The following is a 14,441-nucleotide window of genomic DNA, read 5'->3' on the forward strand; positions in this document are numbered from 1 at the left end:
TCAGGATGGAATACGTATTCTAACGGAGAAAACAAACTCTCTGGAGTACACTTCCACTTAGGACGAGTCGACATGCTACTGGGTCAGCAAAAAGGGGCCCGCTTGGCCCACTAGTCAGGTTTGACGAGCCCTCCATGTCATCTCCCTCCTTCGGCCAAATGAGGCATGCCCTCTGGCGATTCTTACCATCAATTGAGTGCACGATCATGGAAAGGTGATCACACTGTCATGCTTAGGTGTTCATGGGGGTCAGGTGGATGTGTCGTGGTTTTGTCACGCCAGATGTCCTAGTGTGAGGATTTCGAGGTGAGGCCATCGTAACTCGGTGGTTAGCTTATCGGGGTTGATCATAATCGAGAGACATGGTTTACCCAGGTTCATCCCCTCACGATCGAGGTGAAAGCATACTCCTTCTTTTCTACTTATTGCTTGGAGATCAATTACAAGGGACCGGATTCGCTTGACCTAGCTATTGATCCATTGTAACTTTTGTCTATTGGCGTGAGGGGCTCGCATTTATATACAGGCTGAGACCCAGGGTTTACAAGAGTCTGAGTTGTGTTACAATTCGTGGCCAAGTATATTTATAACTCTCCTTGTCTCCTAAGTAAGGAAACTCTAGGAGACTTTCCACCTCTTGGGCCTTGAGTCGCCGTCTTCGGGTTCTATGATGCAAACCAACTTGCTTCGTAAGCCGCCTTGCCGGTCTTATCCTCCGTGTCTCTGCCCATCTTGTGTATTGCCTATGAGCCGCCATCAGGATGACCCGGTCCAATAGGGTGGGTTATATCATGGGGTTATATCCTCAACATTGATTTGAATTCATGCATGTCAATCTCTACCACCTTAACTTGGCGGCTTATCTCCTGATCATATCTGCATCTTCCCCTGTTCACGAAGTGATGGATCGTGACGCTTTATAGACTATGTAGTTTTCTTTGTTTTATCCATGACATCACTCGTTAGATATCCAGGAAATTAATGATGACGTCACAATAGATCTTTGTAGATATCCATTTAGCTCAAAAATCGAGGAGCCTCTGGCTCCAACATTTACTGTGCCCCCTCAATTCTCGTGCTTTCGTGTTTCCCTTCCGCTCTTTGCGTCATAAATATCTGTGGGGGGGCCTCTCATTCACTTTTTACCTTGCCCTCTTACTTCTTCGTCCCCCATGATCTCGAGTCTCGGCTACAAGGCTATTGCAGTTTGTCCATCGCCCGATGACCCTTTCCAGGACTGCAGTGTCACCCCATCTTCACCAGGTCTGCTGCAACCATCAGGTAAGTCACCTTACTTCCCCAGATTTGTACCAGCTTAGTGTAGTTCGTGGAGTTGACGGAGTTCATTGCTCCTTCATCAACATTACTAGTTCATCCATAGTTTTAATAATCTTTCCTGTTGAAACAGAGTGGCATGAGTAGCAACATCCTTTTATACATAATATACTTAGTTCTCCCATAGGAATCCACGAGCTAGGTTGCTACTTCTCTAATACTTTCTCGTTAGGTTTAGTAATTATTTTGTACCATTTGTGGATCCATAACTATAGGTGCTTCGATAGAAACTTGTTATTCCATACTTAGGAAAAGCAGAATCTCTGATTATCATAAGACGCCCATATGTTTCTCGGTTCATCATTATGACCGAAACATGCCATGTTTAGAGACAGCTTCATTTTGGTGCTAACTTCTCATGAGGCAACTCACTTGTTGTGAATAATTAAGCCATCATCCCCTTGACCATAACTGTCACAACATTGTTGTCTCATCACATAGCTTTTTAAATGAGTTGTTATTTCTGAAATAACCCGCCATATATGCTTCTGCGACTCCTTTTACTTCCACTCGGGTCACTCATCATGTCAAAATCCACCATAGGCAACTGGGTGCCTTCCCAAGTTTTTGAACTTATGCTCAGAGATTATGAAGAGAAGGGCCTTATGCCATCCCAAGAGGAAATTGGCTGGCGGATTGCCCTCGGAGATGAAACTCCACAAGCCGACAAAGGAGAAGTAGTGGTGTTCATTTATCACTTTCTCCAAGGCTTTTCTCCCCTGGGTCAAAGTTCTTCCGGGATGTTTTTAACTTTTTCAATCTTCATCCTCAAGATCTAGGTCCCAATTCCATATCCAACCTATGTCAGTTCCAAGTGTTTTGCGAGGTTTATCTGCAAATGGAGCCGATTGTCCTTCTTTTTAGGGAATTTTTCAATCTCAACCGCCAGACGGAGTCTGCTGATGGCCCAAGTATAGAACTCGGCGGGTTTCAATTGAAAGGTGAAGAGACGGTCCTTTTCGTGCAGCTGTCTTTCGAAGCCACCAGAAAGGATGGATTAAGACTTGGTTCTATTGCCATAACATGGCCCCTGCTGATGAAAATCCTCTATCGGGTTACAGACCTTACCGCCTTCCCATAACCTTTCAACTTCCTGGTTGGGCTCCACAAGAAGAATGTTCTCAACTCGGCCCCCATATACCCAAAACTTAGGGCCTTGCTAGCCAATGGGTTGACTAGGTTGATCTAACCCGGTGTTGGGTAGCCTGGAGGATATTACCATTGAGTCGTCATGGCGATTTAATGTATAATTATTCTAGCGATTTAAACGATGCACAAAGATATAGCAACGAGGATTTGGAAGCTGGTGAGATAAACTAGATTGTCAAGAAATTGGTGGGAGAAAAACAAGAAGCTTGCAATTGAGTTGGACCGAATCCCTTCTGTGCTCTTAACCCAACTCATCCGGTAAGAATCTTTGATAACTGTTTATATGAATTATATAATTCTTTAAACTTCCAAGCTTACTTTCTATTTTTGTTGCCAACCTTGTAGGCAGAATCTCCATTCTCTAGTAAAAATAGGAAAACTCAGGAACCTAGATCTAAACCCGCCCCAGTAAGAGGAAGAACAAGGCGGCTTCAGAAGAACTGTCAACTAGGGGAAAGTCACCAACAATTGATGCATCATCGGAGGTAAAACATGACTCACTTTGTCCTCTTTTTATTGCACTTGCTGACGCCTCTTACTCTCAGGGTGATGCTGCAACAAGCTGTGTTGAAGATGTTGAGGTAATTTCCATCTCCTCCGTCTTTCAATCCTTGTCTCCCAAGAAAACAAGGCGAGTCATTCGGTAATTTTTTCTCACGAGGATGCTCATTTGGATCCCAGTTTTATTTTGAAGAAAACTCAGCATGAATCAAGGCGCCATACTCGGAGCAGCTCTGGTGACCTTGTAACCGGCTTACATAGCAAGTCAACCGCCCGCAAGCGACATAATGAGGTGCATCATAGTACACCCCCTTCTCTAAAGATTATCCTTATCCGGCAACCTCTTAATCCTTCTAATTCAAATTATGAGGAGTGCCACGTTCATCAGGCGACTCAACCGCCAAAAAGCTTCCACCACTTGTTATCAACCATGCGTAAACTTATTCCTTATACCGCATATTGCTTATTCATACTTAGCCTTGGATAAACTTCATTTTGTTGTCTTATTTACATGGACCATGCTAATACCAAGAAAAAAAACGTTGGCGGGTCATCAACCAATCCTAAGATCCCTGAGCTGGAAGACCCGACATTGGTGACTCCTGAAGCTCATATTGAGAACCTCAAAAATCATCTCGACGACCAAGATGAATTGCCCCAGCATACTAAGACAGCAAGCATTAAGGCTATAAATGTTGAAGCTAACCCAACACATAGCCTTAACCCGCCTAGTCCTTGTAAAGCAACTGAAGATGCTCTTTCTCATGGGAGGAACAATGAGGAGATTACTATCACTTGGACATGCTACACAGCTCCAAAGGTCTCCAATGTGCTGACAAAGCTTTCCACCAAGGGTGAGACGCCACTACCTAGGAAGGGGAAGACTAAGCTTGAACTTCCCAATTATGAAGACTTCATCACTAAAGAATTGCATGCCGGCTATTTAAACCGCCTCTCTACAAGCATGCAAACGGAAGCCAGCCTAGTTGGTATGGTGAGGAGAAAGTATGAGATATGCTCAATCTTGTCTCATACTCGTTATATCCTTGTGCAGCCCCCAAGGGCTGGCTCATCTTCATGAGATGAGTCGGGTCTTGTAAGTATAGAACTTTTGAACAAGCAACCTGTAGCCCCCAAGGGCCGTCTCATCTTTATGGATAAGCCATGTCTTCTTAATATAATATGTGTGAAGAATCGACCTATAGCCCCCAAGCGTCGGCACATCTTCATGAGATAATTTGGGTCTTCTTAACATGTTACGCGTGAAGAATCGACCAACAGCTCCCAACGACCGGCTCATCTTCATGAGATGAGCCGAGTCTTCTTAACATGATATGCCTCAAGAATCGACATGTATCCCCTAAGGGACGGCTCATCTTCATGAAATGGGTCGGGTCTTCCCGTGTCAAATGTTGGAAGAAAAAAGCTAATATGCATTAGCCCCCAAGTGTCAAGTATATTGCTTGCAGTCTTCTTGAGACTTTAATAAAAGTTTGCTTGTTATAGCCCCCAAATGTCCAGAGGCACCTTGCTGCCGTCTTAGGAGTAAAGAATATCTAAAACAACAACTCACACTGTGTAGGAGGTTGTGACTATCGCCGAGTCAAATGTGATCGGCTTGAAAAAGAGTTGGGGCTAGAACAAGCCACCCGAGCTAAAGATGAACTGAGCCTGCAATCTTCATTGGAAGAAATGGAGAAAACCAAGCGGAGCTTTAAAGTAGAGAAAAAAATATTTCGAGATTGGAAAAGCCGCCTTGAACAAGCGCGCGAAAGACACCGAAGGTCAATTGAGATCTGGTGCTGAAGAGGTGGCCGAGTTAAAACGACATATCACTTGACGACATGCTTGACAAGAGTGAGCATCCGTCTTATCACATGTAAAAGAAAAACCCTTCATTTTTGGACGAAGTGAGGTGGAGCTAGGATGATCAGGGCGAGCATGCCAGAGATCGACGCCGACGGAAAGAGCAAGAGGTCCAGCACGGGATGACGATGATTGCCGGATGGGGTACATGTCGCTCGGGATTTCACCGCGGTGAAGAACCATCTGGGTAATAGGAAGTTTACGAACAAAGACCATATTTTGAATAAGTTCAAGAGAAATGAGAACATCATGGAGAGTCAGTGGTCGAGAGGTGGAACGAAAATTAGCAGAGCCGACATGGGTAATAGGAAGGACGGCACCATTCCTGATGATGATACGAGAGGAGGAATGAACATGAGACGTAGAGGAAAGGTTACTCGGATAAGCGGTCATATGCGACGATGCACCGATGTCCATGAACCAGTCACACCTCCAGAGTAGGAGCCAAACTAGGGCAGGGACTGGAGCACATCAAGCAATGCTGGGTCATAGGGGACTCACACGGGCGGAGCAATGGGGTAGCTAGTGTAGCCCGTCGCCCCGCTCTTGTGGTTCACCCCTCCATAGTCAAACGAGGCAGCATGGTAGAAGGACGACGGTGGCACCACCGGGCCCGGCTGGAGGGCAACGAAGAAGGCCTGGTGCCCCAACGGCCCCGGTCCGAGGAGGCTGGGTGCAGGAGACCGAGGAATAGGTATTGTGTAGGCATGCACCACCCCGCTCTAGGGGTTATGGCCGCCACTCCATGGCAGGGTCGGGTGCTAGGGATTGGCGGGCTGAGGATTCCCTTTAGCACTAGAGGAGTTGTTGTTTACTGCCCACGCAACCACATCGATGCTGCCGATGCTATGGCTGCGGCTAAGGAGGAGGCACCCCTGACGCTTGGGGCCATGGTCGGTAGGGGGATAGGTGCCGGCAGAGGCAACAGTTACTGGAGGTTGGTGCGGTTGGTACTGGGCCCCGTGGGAACTGGCAGGTGGAGGCGGGAAAGGGGAAGGAGCCGCGCGAGTAGCCGGTAGCGACTGCGGTGTGGATGGCCCGTGAGCCAAGATTCTTCACGCTTCGCTCCTCAAGACGAAGATAGGAGACCGGCCGCTCATAGGCGGGGTTGACCATGAAGGTAAGGTTGGAGGCGGCATTCCCGAGGTTCTCATAGAGGTCGGCGGTGAGGGTGGAGAGGAGAAGCTCATCCCCAACCTTGAAGCCGACGTCATTTAGTTCGTCGGAGAGGGTCTTGAGGCTCATGTAGTAGGTGTCGACGGAGGAGTCGTTTTTGAGAGAACCAAAGAACTCATGTTGCAGGAAGATGAACCGTTGGATCTTATTGTCGGTGAGGATTCCAATGATCTTATTCCACACCGTGGAGGAATCGACCCCATCGTGAACGATGGTGTGGAAGATATCCTTCGACACGGTGAGGAAGAGCCACCAGATGATGGTAGCGCAAATCGACATCCAGTCGGCGTCGCGGATCATGGTGAGCAAGTTGGCAATGTCGTCGATGTGATCCAAAATATTATACTCACGGAAGAAGGGTTGAAGTAGGTCTTCCATGCATAGAAGTTTGCCTTCTTAATTATGGGAGAGCGTGATAGGGAGTCGACGCTTGATCGACACGTTGCGGATGTAGGTCAGATCGGGAGCAAGGAGGCGGTGGAACGCCTGGAAGAGCAGGCCAACGGGTTGTTGGAGCCGTTGGAGAGATTGGATAATGACATGTCGTCGATGGTGGGGATGCATAGGTAGGCCGACGCACGGGTAGGATGGCACATGCAAGGGTGGGAGCGGCGGGCACGGCACGGCGGGGTAGGCGGCAGCAGAAGGCTAGGGGTTTAGGGATTGGCGGCGGCAGGAGTGGGCGGGAGGAGCTGTAGGGTGGCGGCGCAGCGAGCGATTTGGTGAATGGGCGAGGGTAGGGAGATAGGTCGTGGTGGCGACTAGTGAAGCCGGCAACGGCGGCGCGAGGGTAGATGTAGCAGCGTGGTTAGCTAAGAGCTACGGCGACGTGGCGCGGCTAGGGTTAGGATCAAAGAGAGGCTCATGATGGGGATATGTACCTGGGGTATGGTCATAGGCCTTACCAAAATTTCCTACCCAAGGGCACCTCATTATTAGATCAAGGGTCAAACAGAAGATTCCAACTGGATGAAGATGGTGCTTAAAAGTCACTCGGTACGAAAACACTCGGGTTAGATTTCCATCCACTCGATAACCTGTATACACTCGAAAGGATTCTAGTCAGCATTGAAGACCAGAAGTCACCCATAAGGGCCAACGGACACACGTTCAGCTAATGGTCTTTAGTAGCATTTCTTACCCAATTACGTTATGAGTAACATATATCTTTAACTCATATTGATCAAGCCCTTAGATGTTGAGGTATTGATGAGAGGTGGCGCACTCTATATAAGCCACCCCTCCCCTCTGGCACAAGGGTTCGCACCCCCTGTATTACACAATCCACACTGCAAGAGCTCCCGAGCATCTGAGAGTAGGGCTGTTACCTCCAAGAGAGGGGCCTGAACTCATACATCTTGCGTACAATCTTGTCGTATCTAGGACTCTGCCCTCTCCATGTTACCCAACAGCTCTACTGTCAGGTTTATTCCCACGACAGTTGGCGCCCACCGTGGGGCAGGCGTCTAAGCGACTTCCGACAGGTTTGCATTTTTCACTCTTCGTCATGTCTTCCGACGGCGATTCTTCATGGGTAGTTGATACGTCTCCAATGTATCTATAATTTTTGATGTTTTCATGCTATTATCTTGTCAAACTTTGGATGTTTTGCATGCCTTTGATATAATTTTTGGGACTAACTTATTAACTCAGTGCCAAGTGCCAGTTCCTGTTTTTTCCATATTTTTGACCCATTTCACAGGAGGATTTTGAACGGAGTCCAAACGGAATGAAACTGCTAAAAAGATTTTTTCTGAAACAGAAAAAGATCGGGAAGCTGGAGAATCAGGGAAGGGGGTCTGCAGGGACCCCACAAGCCCTCATGGCGCGGCCAAGGGGGGCCGGCTCCTCCCTGGCTTGTGGGCTCCCTGGGCCACCTCTACCCTAGGGTTTGCGCCTATATATTCCCTAAAATCCCATAAAAAATAATAAGATCATCGAAAGTACTTTTCCGCCGTCGCAAACTTCTGTCTCCACAAGATCCCATATGGGGCACGTTCTGGTGCCCTGCCGGAGGGGGGATTCGGATACGGAGGGCTTCTTCATCAACACCATGACCTCTCCGATGATGCGTGAGTAGTTCACCATAGACCTACGGGTCCATAGCTAGTAGCTAGATGGCTTCTTCTCTCTCTTGGATCTTCAATACAAAGTTCTCCATGATCTTCATGGAGATCTATCCGATGTAATCTTCTTTTGCGGTGTCTTTGTCGAGATCCGATGAATTGCGGATTTATGATCAGATTATCTATGAATCTTATTTGAGTTTCTTCTGATCTCTCTTATGCATGATTTCATATCCTTGTAATTCTCTTCGAGTTGTGGGTTTTATTTGGCCAACTAGACCTATGATTCTTGCAATGGGAGAAGTGCTTGGTTTTGGGTTCATACCGTGCGGTGACCTGACCCGGCGACAGAAGGGGTAGCAAGGCATGCATCGTGTTGTTGCCATCAAGGGTAAAAAGATGGGGTTTTCATCATTGGTTTGAGATTATCCCTCTACATCATGTCATCTTCCTTAAAGCTTTACTCTGTTCGTCATGAACTCAATACACCAGATGCATGCTGCATAGCGGTCGATGTGTGGAGTAATAGTAGTAGATGCAGAAAGTATCGGTCTACTTGTCTCGGATGTGATGCCTATATGTATGATCATTGCCTTAGATATCGTCATGACTTTACGCGGTTCTATCAATTGCTCGACAGTAATTTGTTCACCCACCGTAGTATTTGTTATTTTGAGAGAAGCCTCTAGTGAACACAATGGCCCCCGGGTCTACTCCACACCATATTTTCAGCCTTACACTTTTTCTTCGTTGCACTTTCCGCCTTCAGATCTCACTTTACAATCAATCTTGAAGGGATTGACAACCCCTTTATAGCGTTGGGTGCAAGCTCTTTGTGTTTGTGCAGGTACTCTGGACTTGACGAGATTCTCCTACTGGATTGATACCTTGGTTCTCAAACTGAGGGAAATACTTACTGCTCCTCTGTTGCATCACCCTTTCCTCTTCAAGGGAAAAACCGACACAAGCAAGAGAAGTAGCAAGAAGAATTCCTGGCGTTGTCGGGGAAGGACTTTTGTTGCCGTAGCAGTAGTGAGATCTATTTCGGTTCCCTCATCTTCGTCGCCGTTGACTCGGCATGGCTTCAGGAAGCGCCACTCGACATCGAGGCGCTCCCCATCCGCAGAGCAACGCACTTCCGTGCAAGCTTCGTTGGCGTACTCCTTCTACAATCGTGGACTCCGTTGTCGGCTCTTCACTCTGTTGTTCGTCATCGCAAGCGATCCGGTCGCTCTCGACTTCAGCGGTGGGTGAATCACGCGGTGGCTCGCCAGGCGTCGTTTCCGTCGACTCCTCAGGTCACGACCATCGAGCCTGCAGTACCCCTTCAGGACCCGATCCACTCGGCGTCAGATCAGTCTCACTTTCCCTCCAAGTGCGAGAGCTGCAAACCGGCAGCAGAGGTCTTCATGGCGGGATCCGCGGAGAGCCCACACGGGTTCGGTAGCGGCGGCCACGAGGCCGGCAAACCGTCATCTGGACGCGGTCGTCGTCGTCCTCCAATTTCCACTCGGCGTCAGTGACAACTCTCTTCAGGCGATCATCGCGCCAATACTGAGGTATATCGTACTCCAGTACTCAATGTCGCAGCAGCAGCCAAAATAGTAGATTCAATCCAGCCTTCGGATTCAGAGGCATGCAGAGGTTTAGAGCAGTTTTGCGCTTTACTTCAAGCAGCACATCGGCAGAATTCGGCTGTGTCACAGTCTATAAATAGATTACATAGCAATTCGCCAAGGGCAGAAACTGTCTGATCAGTTTACAGTCTAGGTTCACCCCAACGTCACAGAGACGGGGGGCCACCGAGAGTACAGCATCGAGACCAGGGTCGGAACCAGTTTCCCCCTCGTTATCGCCGCGATGACCACCGTCGAGTGCATTCTCCTCCGCGGAGTGGCTCGTATGTGCCCTGGCACTATGATGACCGACGCCCGTTCGGTGACAATCGGAACCCATGATTTTATCCAAGAGATGTACTTTTATAAAGAAGGATCGACAGAGGCAGGGCCTACAGGGATGGTCTCTACAGAGATCAAACTAGTGGAAGTGGAACCGTAGTTTCTGGTCCCAAGTGTTTCAGTAGGGCAATTTGCTCTGCTGATATTCCTCCCAACTTCAGTTTGGCGGTTGGAGTCAGTAAGTTCACACGCGAGTCCAAGCCCAAAACATGGTTGGATGATAATCGAGTTGCAGTACAGATTGGCGGCAGCAACAACAACGTTGCGATGAAGCACTTGCCCCTGATGCTGGATGGTCCGGGCCATGCATAGATGAATCAACTGGCACCTTCAAGTGAAAAGGACGTGGATGTCGCCTAGAGGGGGGGGTGAATAGGCGCTTTAAAATAGTTAAGGTTTAGGCTTGAACAAATGCGGAATAAAACTAACGTTTAATATGTCAAGCACAAAACCTACAAACAACTAGGCTCACCTATGTGCACCAACAACTTATGCTAAGCAAGATAAACAACTTAGTGATAGCAAGATATATTACAATAAACAATATGTCTATCACAAAGTAAAGTGCATAAGTAAAGGGTTCGGGTAAGAGATAACCGAGGCACGGGGAGACGATGATGTATCCCGAAGTTCACACCCTTGCGGATGCTAATCTCCGTTAGAGCGGTGTGGAGGCACAATGCTCCCCAAGATGCCATTAAGGCCACCGTAATCTCCTCTCGCCCTCGCACAATGCAAGATGCCGTGATTCCACTAAGGGACCCTTGAGGGCGGTCACCGAACCCGTACAAATGGCAACCCTTGGGGGCGGTCACCGAACCCGTACACGTGGCAACCCTTGGGGCGGTTACCGGTACCCGTACAAATTGCTCGGGGCAATCTCCACAACCTAATTGGAGACCCCGATGCTTCCCGGAGCTTCACACCACAATGATTGAGCTCCGAGACACCACCAAGCTTCTAGGACGCCAAAGCATCCACGAAGAACAATATCAAGGGTACTAAGTACCAAAGGTAGTAAGCTTCTCAACTTCTCACTTCCACGTATCACCGTGGAGAACTCAAACCGATGCAACTAATGCAATGGCAAGAACACACGAAGTGGTCACGTCCCTCACACTCAAATCCCTCCACAACAACAAAAGCTATGGAGAAATACGAGAGGAAGAACAAGGAGCTCACAAAGAACTCCAAGATCAAGATCCAAGGGGTTCCCCTCACATAGAGGAGAAAGTTATTGGTGGAGATGTGGATCTAGATCTCCTCTCTCTTTTCCCTCAAGAACAAGCAAGAATCATTGGAGGGATTGAGAGTAAGCAAGCTCTAAGAATGTCAACAATGGAGGTAGAACAAGAGCTCAACGGATGGATAAGGCCAAGGGGGAAGAAGACCCCCTTTATATAGTGGGGGAAAGAATCAGACCGTTACCCCCACTCTCTGCCCGAGCTCCAGCGGTACTACCGCTGGCTGCAGCGGTACTACCGCTGGCACTCCAGCGGTACTACCGCCAGCTAGCGGTACTACCGCTGGCACTCCAGCGGTACTACCGCTGGCCCCAGCGGTACTACCGCTGGCCCCAGCGGTTGGCCCCAGCGGTACTACCGCTGGCCCCAGCGGTACTACCGCTGGGCCCCAGGTAGTGCAAAGGCAGTACCACTGCCAAGAAAGTCTTCGCAAAAAGGTCCGTCCACGAACAACCGCTAGGCAGGCGGTACTAAGCTCCTGGAGCGGTACTACCGCTGACCAGGGGCGGTACTACCGCGAGCCAGCGGTACTACCGCGAGGGTCAGCGGTACTACCGCCAACTCTAGCGGTACTACCGCTAGGTCCAGCGGTACTACCGCTAGGTCCAGCGGTACTACCGCTCGCCACTGAAACAGCCATAACTTTCACATACGAGCTCCGAATCGAGCAAACCCAAGCTTGTTGGAAATCTTAAGACCATGCGGTTATGAATATGCCAAAGATATAGAGATGTGAGATCTCTATGAATGAAGAACCGGAAAAAACTCCAACATCGAAAACATCATAGTAGATGCATATGGACTCCGTTTTCGATGAACTCGAGCTCGTCACGAAGATGACCATAAGCTCTAAAAATCACAAAGAGAAACACCAAACAAGAACCAAGAAGTATGATGCAAGGATGCAAATGGTTTGAGCTCTCAACGAACGATACGATCAAGCTACTCACTTGAGATCCCCCCTTGATAGAACAGCAATCTATCCTAACCAGAAAACCTATCAAGGGCAAACCTATACCTTGCACCTCGTCCTCTTGAGCTAGATGATGATGATCTTGGCTTCCTCAAGATGGACCACCTTTCTTGATTGTGTTGGCTTGATGAAGACTAGTTGATTGCTCCCCCATACTCACTATGGGTGAGCCACTCTTCAGCATATCTTCACAAGTCCATTGCCACCACAATGGACGGCAAGCTTCAAGCATGCTATCTTCGTGCTGATCCACTTGAACTTGCACATCGCAATCTTGATGACGATCACAACTTGACGTCATACTCCATGGGTTGTATGAGATCTTCCCTTTGACGCAAGCCCATGGAAACACACCTAACCCCCACATAGAACTCTCACGAAGACCATGGGTTAGTACACAAACACGTAATGGACAATGCTTACCATACCATGGGATCACTTGATCCCTCTCGGTACATCTTGTACGCTTTGTGTGTTGATCATCTTGGTTTACTCTTTGTCTGAGATCTTGATCAACCATTGATGATGATCACAACTTGACGTCATACTCCATGGGTTGTATGAGATCTTCCCTTTGACGCAAGCCCATGTAAACACACCTAACCCCCACATAGAACTCTCACGAAGACCATGGGTTAGTACACAAACACGTAATGGACAATGCTTACCATACCATGGGATCACTTGATCCCTCTCGGTACATCTTGTACGCTTTGTGTGTTGGTCATCTTGATTTACTCTTTGTCTGAGATCTTGATCAACCATGTTTCTCTATGACCATTCTTTGGATAATACCTTGAATACCATCTTGGTCATCATATAAACTCCTTGAACCCAACAGATGGACTTCAAGAAGTGCCTATGGAAAAATCCTATAAATGTAACTTAAGGCAACCATTAGTCCATAGGAAATGTCATCAAGTACCAAAACCACATATGGAGATATATGCTCCAACATCAAGTATACATTGTTGGGCAGATCTAGCTCGATTGTTCATCAAGTCCTTCGAAGGCACTTGCAAGCATCCTGCTGGCCTTTCTGAGTTACAACACTTCATGCAGAAGACGAGTGAGTCCTTGCACGATTACATTCATTGTTGGACCACTCTTCACCATATAGTGAAGAATGTTACCGAGCACCAAGCAGTCTGCGCCTTCAAGGCAGGTGTCTGGTATCGGGAGTTGTATCTGAAGTTTGGTCACTCAGGCAACATGTCAATTAGTAAAATGATGGAGATAGCCACCCGTTATGCAAACAGGGAAGAAGAAGACCGCCTCCGTAGCGGCAAGGGTAAAACAGTCGACAACACCGAAGCCAATTCTAATGGGAAGCAGAAGCGGAAGGTTGAGAATGCAACCCTAGCACAAGCAGTCACTCTGGCAGGCAGGAAAGTTTATAGGAAAGACCAAGGCACTATCCCCCGAAGAAATCCATGATGTAGTCGGATGTTTTGGATCAGCCGTGTGTTTTTCACACGAAGAAAGATGATGAAGGCAACCTGATATTGCCAAAGCATACCACTCGACAGTGTCGATTGTTGGTCCAAGAGTTCAAGGACCAGGCCGGTGGAAAAGAACTTGAAGAAGAAGATAATGAAGACAAGGATGACTTCCCCAAGGTCAATACAACTATGATGATTTTTGCTGATGTAGAGAGCAAAAGTCCACTGAAAGTCATCAACAGGGAGGTCAACATGGCAGTACCTACCATCCCAACATACGTGAAGTGGTCGCAAAGTCCCATCACATTTGATCAGTCGGACCATCCAGCTGTTGTTCCGACTCCAGGTCGCCAGGCTCTGGTAGTCGACCCAGTTGTCGAAGGTGTTCGGCTTCGCAAAGTTTTAATGGATGGAGGGAGTGAGCTCAATATCCTATATGAAAAAACTCTCAAGGGGATGGGCATTCCGATGTCCCGACTCAGCGAGAGCTCCATGTCCTTTCGTGGAGTAATCCTAGGGAAGAAGGCAAAGTCACTCGGCTAGATCGGACTAGATGTTGTTTTCGGCTCTGACAGGAATTTTCGCAAAGAGAAGCTGACATTTGTGGTGGTGGGCTTCCAGAGTGCATACCATGCTATTCTGGGTCGTCCTGCTTATGCACGTTTCATGGCCCGACCACGTTACGTGTACCTGAAAATGAAGATGCCAGGCCCTAAAGGGGTCATCACTGT

This window comes from Hordeum vulgare, chromosome 7H, assembly GCF_904849725.1.
Source record: "Hordeum vulgare subsp. vulgare chromosome 7H, MorexV3_pseudomolecules_assembly, whole genome shotgun sequence".
NCBI lineage: Eukaryota > Viridiplantae > Streptophyta > Magnoliopsida > Poales > Poaceae > Hordeum > Hordeum vulgare.